We start from the raw sequence: 15,468 nt of genomic DNA, 5'->3' as shown, positions 1-15,468 counted from the left end.
AACAAGGAAATAAATTGGCAAGAAAGTAAATTAATAATCATGAAAACCCTTGCAAGGTATGAGAACTGGAAATTCCATCCTAGTTATCCTTATCAATTGTGATGAGAATTATTTATTTCTCCCACTTAGTTAACCCTTACTAAATAAAGGAAAGTCAAGTGGACTAATCAATGGGATTTCTCAAGTCCTAGTCAACTCCTATGGAAAGACTAGCTTTAGAGGGATCCAAATCAATCAGCAAATTCCAATTTTCAACCAACAATGAGTTTGAAAACTCAAGTGTCACCAATTACTCAACCAAAGCTAAGAAGGTAAAAAGCTAAATTAAAATCATAAATCTGAAATACCTCAAATTACATTAAATATAGAATCAAATCTAACATTGGAAGGTTCATAAACCAAATTAGGAAAATAAGTAATTAACAAGTGAAATAGATAAACCAAAATACTAAAATAAATAAAAGTAAAAGAGAAAACTAAATTAAAGGAACATTGAACCTGGATCTGAGAAAAAATAAATCTAAAACTAAGAGAAATCCTAAATCCTAAAACCTAGAGAGAGGGGAGAGCCTCTCTCTCTCTCTCTAAAACTACATCTAAAACCTAAAATTGTGTATAATGAATGTTGTGTTCATGATTCTCCCACTTTATAGCCTCTAATCTGTGTTTTCTGGACCGAAAACTGGGTCAGAAACAGCCCAGAAATCGCTGGGGGCGAATTCAAATACGTGCATGTCGCTGGTTTTGTGCAGATCCATGCGTGCGCGCGGATTCACGCGTGCGCGTCACTTATCTTCAAGGAAATATGGCAAATTATATATCATTTCGAAGTCCCAGATGTTAGCTTTCCAACGCAACTGGAACGCCTCATTGGGACCTCTGTAGCTTAAGTTATGGTCAGTTAAATACGAAGAGGTCAGGCTGGACAGCTTAGCAATTTCTTCAACTTCTTGTATTCCTTCCACTTTTGCATGCTTCCTTTCCATCTTCTAAGCCATTCCTGCCTTATAAATCCTAAAATCACTTAACACACATATCAACGCATCGAATGGTATAAAGGGGAAATAATTTTTGGTAATTTAAAGGCTTGGGAAGCAAGTTTCCAATTATAGAACAAAATTAGGAAGGAAAATGTAAAACCATGCAATTAGTATGAATAAGTGTGCAAAGACTTGATACAAACCACTCAATTGAGCATAAGATAAACCATAAAATAGTGATTTATCAATACTTTACAACTCTAGATTCCCATCAAGGTTCAGCAACTCCTAAGTCTTCGACCACTTCTTCCTCTTCAACAATTACGGCTTCCTCCAATTGTTCTAGTACAAAACCACATTCCTCATTTTCCACCGGGGCTTCTAATCTCTCCTTCATGCTATGATCCTCATTAGATTCTCCACATGTGTCCATGGGGATACTTTGAGTGTCTAAACGTAGGGTTACTAAATTATTTACTACCTCGGTCAAGATAGCTATGAATTCCAGTGTCGTCGTTTGCATCTCTTCTTGCCCTTGAAGAAGAACACCAAGGGTGTCATCCATTGGAGATTGGAGTGGATATGAGGGTTTATTGCTTGGGAGGAAGGGTTCATGATAGGAAGGTGGTTCATCTTGATAAGGATATGGAGATGGTGTATAGTGAGGTGGTTCTTGGGAGTAATTGTGTTGGAATTGGGGTGATTCTATGTATAGATCATATGGCTCAAAGGTGGTTGGTATGGTGGATATGGGTTACGGTCATATGGAAGTGTTTGATTGTAAGGGGCTTGTGAGTATGGCGGTTCAAAACTATGTTGAGGAGGGGGTTCATAGGTATATGGTAGTGGTTGTTGGTAGTCACAAGGAGGTTCACCATATCCATTGTCTTGGTATGCATCATGGAATGGCTCTTGCTCGTAGTACATTAGAGAGGGTTGATGCCATGGAGGTTGTCCATAAGCTTGAGGCTCTTCCTACCTTTGATTGTCCCATCCTTGATGCATATTCTCATTGTAGCTTCCATTCCCTACAACATAATTTGAACCAAACTCATAGCCAAAAGGGTGAGAATTCGTAGTAACAAGAGAAAATAAAAACAAAAACTAACAAGAAATAATGAAAATAAACTCCTAAAACTAGCAACGACTAACAAAGAAATGAAAAGGTAAACATATTTACAATATTCACAATAACCAATAATAAGGCACACATTTGCAATTTCCCAGTAACGGCGCCAAAAACTTGACGGAGAAAAAATGTCGGGAAAGATTTTTACAAAAATATTGTGTTGCAAGTATAGTTCTAAACCGACAATTCAACCTCAATCAACGTTTAAATTGTTTATCACAAATACAAACCCAATAAAATTAACCAAAGTATTTAAACATCGGGTTGTCTCTCAAGGAATTGCAGGGAAGTGTATTTATTATTGGTTATGAAAAAGTATATTTTTGGGTTTTGTAATAAGAAACAAAAAAGTAAAATGGTGAGAAAATGAACTAATAGCTAAGAAAGCTCTTAGCAAGGAAAGAGAATTAGAAGTCTTATCCTCATTATCATCGTCAATTGTGATAGTAAATGTGAATTGTCTTCACTTAGTTAACCTCTAACCAATGGAGGAAGGTCAAGTGTATACAATCAACTTGAGTTCACAAGTCCTAGTCAACTCATAGTGAGAGACTAGCTTTGGTGAAGTTCAAGCTAACCGGCAATTTTCAATCACCAATCAATAAAAGACTTTTGATAACTCAAGAGTCTCTAAATAATTAATCCAAGTCAAGAACATAAAAATCTAAATTAAAATCTACCCAAACATTTTATCAAACACTTGGAAGGCATAAAATAAAAGCATAGAAAAGTAATAAGAGAATGTAAAATCTAAGACCAACAATTGCAAGGAATCAATAACAACAATTGAAGACCCTGAGGAGTCACTCACTAGAGCTCTCCAGCACCCATCTCCCAGTCACCCTCACCACTTCGACAAGCCAACGGACATGAGATATGATGGAACCCAAGACCCTGAGGAACACCTGACGGCCATTGAAGAAAGAAGCAGTAAACATGACATACCTCAAATTGCATTAAAAAGAAATTGAATCTAACATGAAGAGTTCATAAAATAAATTGGAAAAATAAAGAAATCAACAAGAGAAGATAAACTAAGATGCTAGAATAATAGAATGTAGAAGAGAAACTAAATTAAAGCAAGATGGAAATCTGAATTGGAGAAGAAATAAAACTAAAAACCCTAAAATTTAGAGAGAGAAGATAGCCTCTCTCTCTAGAAACCTACATATAAAACCTTAAAATTGTGAATGAATGAAAATTGAATGATTGATTCCCTTGATTTGTCCCACTCAGCAGCCTCTAATTTTCATTTTCGGGCTTGAAACTGGGTCAAAAGCAGCCCAGAAATCGCCCCCAGCGAATTCTGTTAATTGCAGCATGTGACGCTCGTCACGCGTACGCGTCGCTGAACTTTTCACTGGCCACGCGTAGACGTCAGGCATGCGTAGGCGTCATCCACGCGTGCACGTCATTTGTCTGCTGCACCAGTCACGCGTACGTAGGGGTGGCAAACGGGCCTAAATCCGTCGGGCCGGCCCGTGTAACCCACCAAAAAAGGCGGGCCGGGCTGGAAAATTGGGACCGCCAAATAGCAAAAGCCCGCTTAACCCGCACCGCTTAAACCGCTGGTTTTGGCGGGCTTTGGCGGGGCGGGGCGGGCTTCCCCGCTGGGCTTAGTATTTTTTTAGTAAGGGGGTATTTTTACAATTTTTTTACTAAAACCCAACTTCCCCCAACCCAACTTACAAGAGAATGAAGATGAAAATTGAGTGTTTTAGATGATGTTTGTTTTGTTTTAGAGACAATATTGTTAATTATGTTTTGGATTATGTTTATTTTGCTTTGGAAACAATATTTATAATTATGTTTTGGATGAAAACTTGGTTTATAATCAATTTTATTAGATATTTATAATTACAAAAACTTTAATGTTTGTGAATACAAAAATTATAATTTGTTTATACTTTTAAAAATTATAATAGTTAAAAGTAAAAAACAAAAGAGGTTTTTTTATATCTTTATATATATTATTTTAATAGTTAAAAATAAAAAAAAAGATATTTGGCGGGCTTAGCCCGCCGGCCCGCCAGCCCGCCATTAGGCGGGGCGGGCTGGGATTCTAGGACCGCCTCACTAGGCGGGGCGGGGCGGGGCAGGGCGGGCTTCCCCGCTTGCCACCCCTACGCGTACGCGTCGTTCATGTGTGCGCATCGGCTCCAGCTTCTCAAATCCTCAATTTCTTGTGCTCCTTCCGCTTTTGCATGCTTCCTTTCCATCCTCTAAGCCATTCTTGCCCTAGAAAACCTGAATTCACTTAACGCACATATCACGGGATCGATGGTAATAAAAGAGGATTAAAAATTAGCAAATTTAAGGCCAAAGAAGCATGTTTTCAATCATAGCACAAATTCGAAAGGATTTATAAAATCATGCAATTTATATGAATAAGTGTAAGAATAGTTGATAAAATCCACTCAATTTAGTACAAGATAAACCATAAAATAGTGGCTCATCAAGGGTCACCCAAAGAGTCGGGGAGCCGACCAGAAAGTTCCTCGATGGGTTCAATGACGAATGCTTGGAAATTGACAGTTTGACTGACTCAGTGGCCAACTTGTGTCTGACGAACGGTTTGCTAACGAAGACTTTAGGAAGCACCTTACCAATAAGCTTGTATGGACCATGCAAGAGATCCAGAACGTGGGAAGAGAATACATTAATGACAAGTAGGTGACTCAGGTGGTAGCAGCCAACAAACGGCAGCCAGCCAACCCTTCTCCCCACCACCCAGGGCGCGAAGATAAAGCAAGAGAACCTCCCAAGGAAGGGTGATCGGGTAAACCCTTCAAGCCGTTCTTCCGGGTGGGAAAGTTCACAAACTACACCCCCCTCACATCTCCCATCGCCGAAGTTTACCAACAGATCACTGACAAGGGCATTCTGTCAAAGCCCCGGCAACTAAAAGATAGAATAGGTGGGAACAAGAGCTTGTACTGTAATTACCACAAAGGGTTTGGCCACAAAACCCAGAACTGTTTTGACTTGAAAGATGCCTTGGAACAAGCCATCTGTGAAGGTATGCTAACCGAGTTTTCCCAGTTCTAAGGGAGCTCGGGAGAAGGGAGCGAGAACGCTTCGAGGAAGATCGTGGCCGGACCGTGAAACAGAAACAAGGACCTAGCGAGGACACTGACATCGCCCTCACTGTGGTAAACGTGGTAATAGTGAGAGACGCACCCCCCAAGTCAAGGTCTGCTACCAAAAACCCTAAACCAAAAAGGACACGAAAGTCCTAACCGTGTCATCGGGTAGCCATAGACCTCATCCCAAGGAAATTCCAAGGATATCGTTTGAACTAGAGGACCAGTGGACTTACGACATCCCGGAAAACCCCCTATGGTGATTACGGCGAGAGTCGGTACGGGTTTGGTCAAGCGGATCCTCGTGGATACGAAAGCTGACTCCAATATCATGTTCAGAAATGTGTTCGATGCCTTAGAACTCTGCGAGACTGACCTAAAAACCCATCAGTATGGGGTCATTGGCCTTGGGGACAACTTTATAAAACCCGACGGGATAGTCACCCTCCCTGTTTGTATTGGTAGAGGAGAAGGAAAGAGGTTGGTAATGGCCGAATTCGTAGTACTAAGAGACCTAAAAAGTTGTCACTGATAACGGGTCTGTTGGATCCCTTAGGGGAGACCTAAAAACTCGGTTGCATGCGACAACGCCAGCCTCTCCTTGTGAAAGAAACCGAAGGTCAGCATAATCATTGAGAGTTCTACTGGGATGGTTTACAAACAGTCTATCAAGTTCGATTTCCCTGTCTCGAATAACCAGGCAGAGTACGAGGCATTGATAGGAGGCCTACTCTTGGGGAAAGAGGTCGGGGCAATGCAAGTTGAGGTGAACAGTGATTCTCAAATCGTCTCTTCCCAAATCAACGGGACCTACCAGGCTAGAGATTCCTTGTTACAGAAGTATTTGGAGAGGGTTAAAAGTTTGAGCGAGGACTTTGATGAGGTCGTGGTGCAGCATGTCCCAAGAGAAAGGAATGCACGGGCCAACCTTCTATCAAAGCTGGCGAGCAAGAAGCCAGGATTGGGAAACCGGTCTTTGATTCAAGGGCTGATAAAGGAGCCTACGGTGACCCTGTGTGTGACCCAAACAGCAAACACCCCCTCATGGATCGACCCAATTCTTAACTTCTTGGAAGTCAGCAAACTTCCCGAGGACGAGAAGGCGACGAAGATGATAAGAAGGGAAAAGGCCAAGTATGTGACAATACAAGGCCAGTTGTTCAAGCGAGGGGTGAACCAGCCCCTACTAAAATGCCTAAGCCCCGACCAAACGGACTACGTCTTAAGCGAAGTCCACGAGGGTTGTTGTAGTCACCACATTGGGGGAAAGGCCTCAGCCAGGAAGCTCGTTAGGGCTGGTTACTATTGGCACTCGATGATGTCTGATGCCCAAGAATTTGTAAAGAAATCCAAGAAATTCCAAGAAAATGCCAATTTCTACAAGACCCTAACAGCGGAGTTGAGCCTACTGATAGCTCTCCGACCTTTCTATCAGTGGGGAGTCGACCTGCTGGGGGCCTTCCCAGTAGGCCCGTAACAGGTTAAATACCTAATCGTGGCCATTGACTACTATACTAAGTAGGTCGAGGTGGAACCACTGGCTAGCATATCGTTGGCAAATGCCGAAAGTTCATGTGGAGGCAAGTAATCTCCAGGTTTGGAATCTCATATGTCGTTATATCAGATAACGGGACGCAATTCACTAATAAGAAGTTCAGTGAGTTCCTTTCTGGCCTAGGGATAAAACAGAGGTTCTCGTCAGTAGAGCACCCACAGACCAACGGTCAGGTAGAAGCAGCGAACAAAATAATCCTCCAAGGCCTCAGGAAACGACTTGACCAGAAGAAGGGGGCATGAGCAGACGAGCTCGCTTCGGTCTTGTGGTCCTATAGGACGACACCACAATCCTCCACCAGGGAGACACCTTTGCGGCTCACCTATGGAGTCGATGCAGTGATCCATGTGGAAGTAGGGGAGCCGAGTCCACGGCTGCTCTTTGGTGGAGTCGAGAAAGCAATAGAGAAGGACCTGATCGACAAGACTAGGGAGGTGGCTCACTTATTAGAAACAATGCAACAATGCTGAAACAGAGAATGGCCCTAAGGTATGATGCCAGGGTACTAAAAAGGAGCTTTGTACCGGACGACTTGGTCTTACGACGCAACGACGTAGGTCTACCAACCCTTGGAGAGGGGAAACTGGCAACCAACTGGGAGGGCCCATACAAAATAAAAAATGTAGTCGGTAATGGAGCTTACAAGTTAGAACGGCTGGACGGGAAAGAGGTGCCCAGGACATGGAATTCAGCAAACCTAAAGAGATTCTACCCGTAAAGTCCAGCACAGGACCTCGCGACCAGTCACTCCCCCAACCTAGTAACGTTTATATCTGTTCTGCTTCATTCAAGTCTTTATTTTTTCCATCCTACTTAAGTTGTCACCTATTCCACTTTGATGAAGTTTTACTTATTCTTATATGCCTTCTCGACTTACCACTTTGAGTGTACGTTTAATTCAATTATTAATGTTTTACTATCTGCTCAATTACCAAAGTCACGGCACCAAGGGACTGATCACCCCGAGAGCCAACGAAATCGTAATAATTAGTCAACGGCTATCGAAGCAAAGGCCATGCAATATAAACGGTTAAGAGTAAAAGCCTCAAGTCAGCTTGACAATTAATCATTTGATAAACAAAACGGAAAACATTTTACTCCTAAAAACTACCAACACGTCCACAACATACACTACAGAGCCACTACTGCCCAAAAAGGTACAAATATTAACAACTTACTTCTTCGGGTGGTCAACAATTTTTCCATCCTTGATGGTCTTAAATGCACCACCAGCGGAGGTGTCGAAATCAGGGACCAGCAACTTTACCTGTGCCTTGATCGCTTCCTCGGTACCCCCAATGGCGTTTCGAGCATGTTTTACGGTCTCCTTATTTTTCTTCTTTAGATCGGCGACCTCGACCTTTGCAACAGCTGCCGACGAGACGGCATCAGCAAGTTTCTTGTCTAGGTCTTCATCTCGGCCCCGAGCAGCATTCAGTTGGCTCTCCAAGGTGAGCTCCCGCTCAATAAGCCGAGCAACCATCTCGTCGGAGACCTTTACCTTCTCCTCAGATTCAGCCAATTATTTCTTCACCGACGCCACTTCCGTTTTTAACTTGTCCACGGACTGGAAAGCTGCTTGGAGCTTGTCTTCCAGGGTTCGCGCACCAGCCAAGACGGGCTCCGCGTTTCTTGCTATTGCGGCAGTCCGGAGCAAGGTGCGGTATACCAACTTGGCTTGAAAAGCAAGGTCCCCACCGTGGAAGAACTCCTCGGTACCGGGCAGGAGCTGAGCGTCAACAAAGGTCCCAGCGTCAAAGTTCCTCCCCATCGTTGTGAGGACCCCTTCTGGGCTGGAAGTCGATTTCCTCTTTTTTGGATTGTCAAGGATGGTGACCTCAAGACCCGACTCCTCTCCCAAAACCTCTGTTTCATGGGTCACACCAGCACTTGTGCTGGCGATCTCCCCTTGAGGAGGTTAGGACTGAACCTATGGAGTTGCAGAAGGCAGAGCATCGGCTGTTGAAGTGGCAGAGGTGCCATCACTGTTCCCAGGGAGAAAGAGGGACATCAAGTTCTCGAGACCAACTTGCTCGGCAGCCATGGATACTGAAATAAGGAAACATACAAGTCAAAAGTTTATTAGGCAAGCAAATAAGTTGAGCATAAGGAACACAAAACAACGGACACCCGACAACTCACCTATGTAGCTCCTACCCATCTCACGATCCCCCATTAGTAGATGGGGGTTCACATTGTTTTTGCCAAAGATAGCCAACAACACATCAGCTATGTTCTTACTCTACTGATTCCACCCTTTGTAAGTCACCTTCGTAAAGGAGTTGGCCACAGCCCCGAAGCTCCAATAAGTCGGGATATGGCGCTCCCCCTCTAAGGTTAACAAGAAGGGGTGCTGACCTTCGACGGGCCGTACCTTAAAGAATTTTTCCTTGAAGCCATTAAACGAATCCTCGAACAACCTAAAGACCTATCTACCTTGGGCGGCTCGGAAAGACATATACCCTTTTTTTATGTCTCCCTTCCTTTGAAAGGTTGGTTAAGAGAAAAAACAACAGGAAAACCTCCATTGAGACCGGCAGCTCCAGGTATTCGCATACCATCTCAAAGCTCCGGATGGAAGCCCAGCTGTTCGGGTGTAGTTGTGATGGTGCACATCACACCGATTTAGAAACGCCATCACAAAGGAGAAGGGCGTCCGAACCCCTAGGCTGGTGAACATAGATTTATACACCCAGAGCCAGTCGGCAACTCGGGGGGTGTTAATATTTATATGACATATTCGTTCTTGTTCCCCGAGAATGAACGAATGATAACGCTCCTCCTCAGGACCCCCTCTGCAAAGCAGGTCAGAGTTGCGGAACTCCTGGAGCTCCTCGAGGGTCATCCTGGAAGGTGTATCCTTCACATCTGAGGTAACCCAAGCGTAACGGTCCACGGAAACTCGCGAGAGGGGCTGTTGCACCATACCTACAGTGGGGGCACCACTTAAATTCAGACCGGGTGGTCGCGAACTCGGAAGATGTGGAAACTAACGCTACCCCTTACCAAACACTATTCTACAGATGATCAAAAAAGCAAAGACAACACACCCTGTGGTAACCCCCCTAATTTATCTAGCAGCAACGTAACCCAAACGAAGTAATTAAAGACAATTCAAGCAACCAAAGAAGAAAACAACAACAATAACAAGTAGGATCAATCCACTAAAAGTGAAGAGGAACAAGGCTTACCAGGAAGTAACAGGTGGAGAATAGCGAATCCAACGAAATGCAAGGGAACAAAGATGAACTAGAGCGTCTGGATCAGGGAGAATTAGGAAGAAAAAGAAGGAAGAAACAGTAGTAGATGATGTGAACTGATGAGAGTATGAGACGTGAAAGGGGAAGAAAAGGCACAAAAACTGAAATGTAACTGATACTGAGAAGCGTGAAGGTCAGGGGTAAAAAGGACTTTTCACCCAAGGTTTCAAATCAGTTACAACGAGCATTAAATGTCCAGTTCAAAAAATGAGGCGATGATTGACGTTCTCTAAGAACGGACGAAGGCTACTCACGCGTAGGGGACATGCCCCTTATCGCGAGTGGTTGACCCCTCGTCAACCGCACCAAAGGAGGAGTTGAGAAGAACGCGCCAACCACGGTACTCACAACCGTAGCTGGCACGTTAGGGGCACTGTTCTGGCCCAGCCCAATGAAGACCAGGGACCTGGGTCCGGACGCCCGACCGACCTTACGGGTTACCGAAGCCGAGCCGGGAGGTGACCCGAACGTCACCCCCCCCCCCCCCGGCGTGAACCTGGACAGCTGGAAAGGAAACTTCCAGGAAAGAGGGTCTACCCGCATGGGACCCACACCCGTACAGGCTATATAAGGGGACGGCCCTACCACTCCCCAGAGGTAAGTCACCTAACCCTAACCCTAATAGCCGCTTCTGGTACGGACACTGACTTAAGCGTTGGAGTCCTTGCAGGTGGTCCCACCTCATCTTCTACCCATCAGGCCGGAGGAGTCACTCACGAGAGCTCTCTAGCACCCAACTCCCAGTCACCCTCACCTTTACCACATCCTGATCCGACCCATTCGATACACAAACAGACATTTTCCTTTTAAATTATATTATTTATATTATTGTTATCATTTTATTAAAAATATTATCTAGTAAGGATATTATTTTATTTATAATATACTAAATGGATAAGCAAAAAATTGTCCTAAAAGTTTTAGAAAGACAAATATAAATTAAGAATTTGATTCTCTTTCCATAAGACACTTAGGGAAAGGTAAGAAAATAGTGCGAAGATAATTTATATTGTAGAATGATAAGAAAGAAAAGAAAGAAAGAACTAAAAGAAAAGGAGATAAGCAGAGATATGGTGGTGAGTCCACCGAGATTTACTTTCCAGAGATACATCGACCAATCCAAGGGATGGCCGCTCCTGTAAGACAGAAGTTTCTTACAATGTTATCAATACATACATTGGCTAGAGAGAGCCTCACCCTGTAAGACTGAGGTTGCTTACAGAGGTTATATTTACATACATCGGCTCAAGAGAGTCGCACCTGTAAGACAGAGATTGCTTATAAAGGTTTTGGCACTGGAAGCCAAACTCAGACAAAGGTTACTGAGTTAAGTAGAAATATAATTCGATAAATAACAGAGAATAAAAAAATTAAAAGAATAAAAGAAACTAAAAGAATCCCTATCATAGGAGAACAGAGCACAGAAAAGAAAAGAATGTATTAACTAAAAGGGTCTCTGCCACAGGAGAGTAGAGGGCAAAGATAAAGAAAAAGCTTTAAAAGACTGTCTGCCACAGGATATGAGAATGATTGAAAGGTTACGAGAGAGTGACGCAAAGTAAATAGTTATGATGCCGATATGAAAATGTTAAGTCGTGGGCTTTGTATATGAATGACTATGCAGGGGTGCCCATAAATGTGGAATAGCTTCCAAGAATATGGGTCACATGCTTCAGCTGGAGAATCAGCGCCTGCAAGTACTTGCAGAGGTCATGTTCGACATACTTCAGCTAGAGAATTAGCGCCTGCAAGAAGTAAAAACTTGCAGAGGGTTTCATGTCGTTGGAATGCCTTATCCGACTTGCGAGTTGGATTGCGTCGGGTGCGGGTCGAAACCGACAAATGAGCTCATTACCTACACTAGGGATAGACATGCATCATATCTGTTTGCGCATATTTGTTTGTGAGTGTGTTTCTTGTGATTGTGGGTGCGCTATATGATTGCTTGATTTCTGTGTTCTTTGTTTGTTAAGTCTAAATGTATTCTATTGTCCGTTGCTGTTGGCTATGGTAATAAAATGAGTATAACTATACACCCCGACCCTACTAAGAACTCCCCAGTTCTGACCCCCTATTTCCATCCCTTTCAACAATAGGTGCGAAGGTTTAGTGCTGAGCTACAGGAGCATAGAAGATTATGTTCACGAGTTGAGTTGTTACAATTTACTTTCCCCTCGTCATTTATTGTTTTTAGTTGGGTTAAGTTCATTTTTGGTCCCCAACGTAGAGGTCGAAAATCGGAATCGTCCCTAACTTTTTTTTTTGCTACAAAATGGTCCCCAAAATTTCAGTTTGTTTTAAAATCGTCCTTTTTACCAATTTTATTTTTTTTATTACCAAATTACCCCTCATTAAAAAATTATAAAATAAAATAAAATAAATATAAAATAAATAAATAAAAAAAGGAAAGAAAGGGTACAGACGGAGGTGGGGTGAGAAAGAGAGGGGGGCGCGACAAAGGGGGGAGAGGGGGGAGGGCGCGACAAGGGGGGAGAGGGAGGAGGGGGAGAGAAGGGGGACGAGCGCACCACCACTGTCCGCCCGCCGCCGCCGCCTCTTCTTCTTCTTCTTCCGCCATACCCGCCGTACCACCGCCCGCCGCAGCCTCCCCTGCTTCAGCACCGCCAGCGAGCATCCCTGCTTCCCCTCCCCTGCTTCACCACCGCCATACCCACCGATTCTTCTTCTTCCCGCCGACCCACCGCCATACCCGCCGCTTCTTCTTCTTCTTCTTCTTCTTCTTCTTCTTCTTCTTCTTCTTCTTCTTCTTCTTCTTCTTCTTCCCGCCGACCCACCGCCATACCCGCCGCTTCTTCTTCTTCTTCTGTGAATTTTGTGAATTGGATTTTTTGTGAAATTTCTGGATTTTTTGTGAAATTTATTGTGGAACATTGTTGTTGTCGAAATTTAAATTTGGAGTATTGTTGTTGTTGATTCTGGGTTCTTGATGATGATGATGATTTTCTGAGTTGAGTTTTTGTTTGTCTGAGTTTGAATTCTGAATCTGAGTTCTGGGTTTGATGAGGATGACGATGATGATGTTGATTTTCTGATGGATCTGAGTTATGGGTTTGATGAGGATGACGATGGTGATGTTGATTTTCTGATGATGATGATGATGATGATGGTGGTGGTGGTGGTGGTGGTGGGTGGTGGCGGGTGTGGTGGTAGTGGTGGTAGCGGCGGGTGTGGTGGTGGCAGGTGTGGTGGTGGTGGTGGTGCTTATGCTTATGTTTCTGCTGGTGCTTTGCATAATTTTGGGGAAGAAGGGATAGGGGCATTTTAGTCCGAAGGATGATTTTAAAACAAACTGAAACTTTGGGGACCATTTTGTAGCAAAAAAAAAGTTAGGGACGATTCCGATTTTCGACCTCTACATTGGGGACCAAAATTAAACTTAACCCTTTTTAGTTTTTATAGGGGTAGGATTTGTTTTTGAGAATCTTGAAATAAGTCTATGTATTTAATATATATATATATATTGTGATTAAATAGTTAAAGTACAGACTCATCATTTTTTGAAATAAAACTTCGGTTCGTATTCGTAAGGGCTCAATATTAAATAAATATAGTATAAAATAAAAAGGTTTAAAGGTAAGTAACGCTTGGACTTTTAGTACGATCATGAGGTGCTAAAAGTTAGGGTGTTACACTTACTCACTTATTCTTTGCTGATGACTTTATATTATTTAGCAGAGCTTCCATGGAGGATTGTCAGAACGTAATGTCTATTTTTAATACTTACTCTCTACTCAGTGGACAAGCAATCAATCAAGACAAATCTTCGATTTTCTTCAGTCGCAACACTCCTACTGACACTAGAGAGAACTTAGCAGCCATACTTCAGGTCCCAAACGTAGGAAACCAAGACAAGTACCTTGGTTTATCTTTGATGATACACAGATTAAAGAAAGCTACATTCAACTACATTAAAGACTAAGTTTCAAGTAAGCTTTAACATTGGAAACGATCTTTTTTGTCGGTGAGTGGTAGAGAAGTGCTTGTTAAAGTAGTTGCAACTGAAGTGCCTATGTATACTCTAAGTTGTTTTAAGTTGTCGGATTACTAGCGAAAGAGTTACACAATATGATCATGCAATTCTGGTGGAGACAAAGAGATTCAGAGAGAAAAATGCACTAGATTAAGTGAAACAGTGTTTGCAGATCTAAGAATCAAGGGGCCTTGCTTTTAAAGACTTGCGAGCCTTTAATCTAGCTATGCTCGGGAAACAAAGATGAAGATTACTAACGAGAACTAATTTGTGAATCTATCAAATGTACAAAAGCAAAAATTTCAGGCATTCCTCTTTACTTAGAGCAAAGGTTGGAACCAACCTCTCTTGGGGTTGGCGGAGTTTATTGAAAGGTGACAAAATTTTAAAAAAGGGTGTCAAATGGAAGATAGGAAGAGACAGTTCAGTAAAGATTATGGAGGACTCATGGATTAAGAATCTCCCTCCCCTGTTAATTATGGGTACACCTAATCTAGACTCACAACTGTTATAGGTTGAACAACTTATGACCACAGAAAAAAATGGAGTCAACAACTAGTTTTCCAACAATTCAGTCCAAAAATTGCTCAGACCATAATATAGACAAAATTTGAAGAAGATAGAGATTTATTAACCTGGTCGAAAGAGAAGAAGGGCAATTATACAGCAGCATCAAGATACTCCTTGGCGTTTCAGTTCTACCACCTCCTCTAGAGCAGCTTCCAACTCAATTCGCAATGAAGAGACTCTAAAATTTCATTTGGGACTTACAATGTCAACCGAAAGTTAGATTATTCCTTTGGAAATTTATGCACAATGGACTTTCAATAAATGTAAGAATTTATAAACGAATACAGAGAATATCACCAATTTGTCATCGCTGCAAAAAGGAAAGTGAATCTGTCAGTCACTGTTTAGTACGGTGTAAAAAGTATGGCTAAACTCAGGTATTGAAGTTTCTGAACTGCAATCAAATTTAAATTTTTGACAATAGTAGTTAGAATTCATTAAGAAGATGAAGAACACTAAAAATAGAAGACAAACGACAATAACAATTACATACCTTTTATGGGAGATATAAAAAATACGTAATAGATTCATTTTTTAAGGAGAGCTCGCAACATAGCAGCCAATCATTGCAGCCGCTGCACTTAATACTTCCGATTTTTTAAGAGCTCATGAATTTTGAAGAGCCTGTGAATTTTAAAGAGATAAGGTATTGGAACTTATTTTCTCTTTCTATTAAAATTGTTTTTTTTATTACACCGTATTTTTATATAATTTTATAATGATATTACCTTTTTTATCCTACTGTAAGATCATCGTAGCCCAAATATTCCAATTCAATGAATAAATGTCTATTTGATTTTGAAAAAAAAAAATTTGTCCATATAATAAAGAATGTAACGCTCTTAATTTAATAGTGAACGTTTAAATAACAACCAATATATATCTTCCTAATCAATAATA

At 42.1% G+C, this 15,468-nt stretch overlaps 1 long non-coding RNA gene across 1 annotated transcript; it reads right to left on the bottom strand.

Annotated features, from left to right (window-relative positions):
- Window positions 1-1,119: 1,119 nt before the first annotated feature.
- LOC112767185 (uncharacterized) lies at window positions 1,120-15,246 on the bottom strand. The gene is made up of 4 exons (XR_003815056.2): window positions 15,062-15,246; window positions 14,634-14,878; window positions 2,921-3,014; window positions 1,120-2,008 (listed from the first exon to the last, which is right to left on the bottom strand). It is a non-coding gene; the product is annotated as an uncharacterized lncRNA (long non-coding RNA).
- Between the last annotated feature and the right edge of the window lie 222 nt (window positions 15,247-15,468).

Source organism: Arachis hypogaea, chromosome 17, assembly GCF_003086295.3.
Source record: "Arachis hypogaea cultivar Tifrunner chromosome 17, arahy.Tifrunner.gnm2.J5K5, whole genome shotgun sequence".
Taxonomy (NCBI): Eukaryota; Viridiplantae; Streptophyta; class Magnoliopsida; order Fabales; family Fabaceae; genus Arachis; species Arachis hypogaea.
This window is presented reverse-complemented; position numbering and strand designations above follow the sequence as displayed.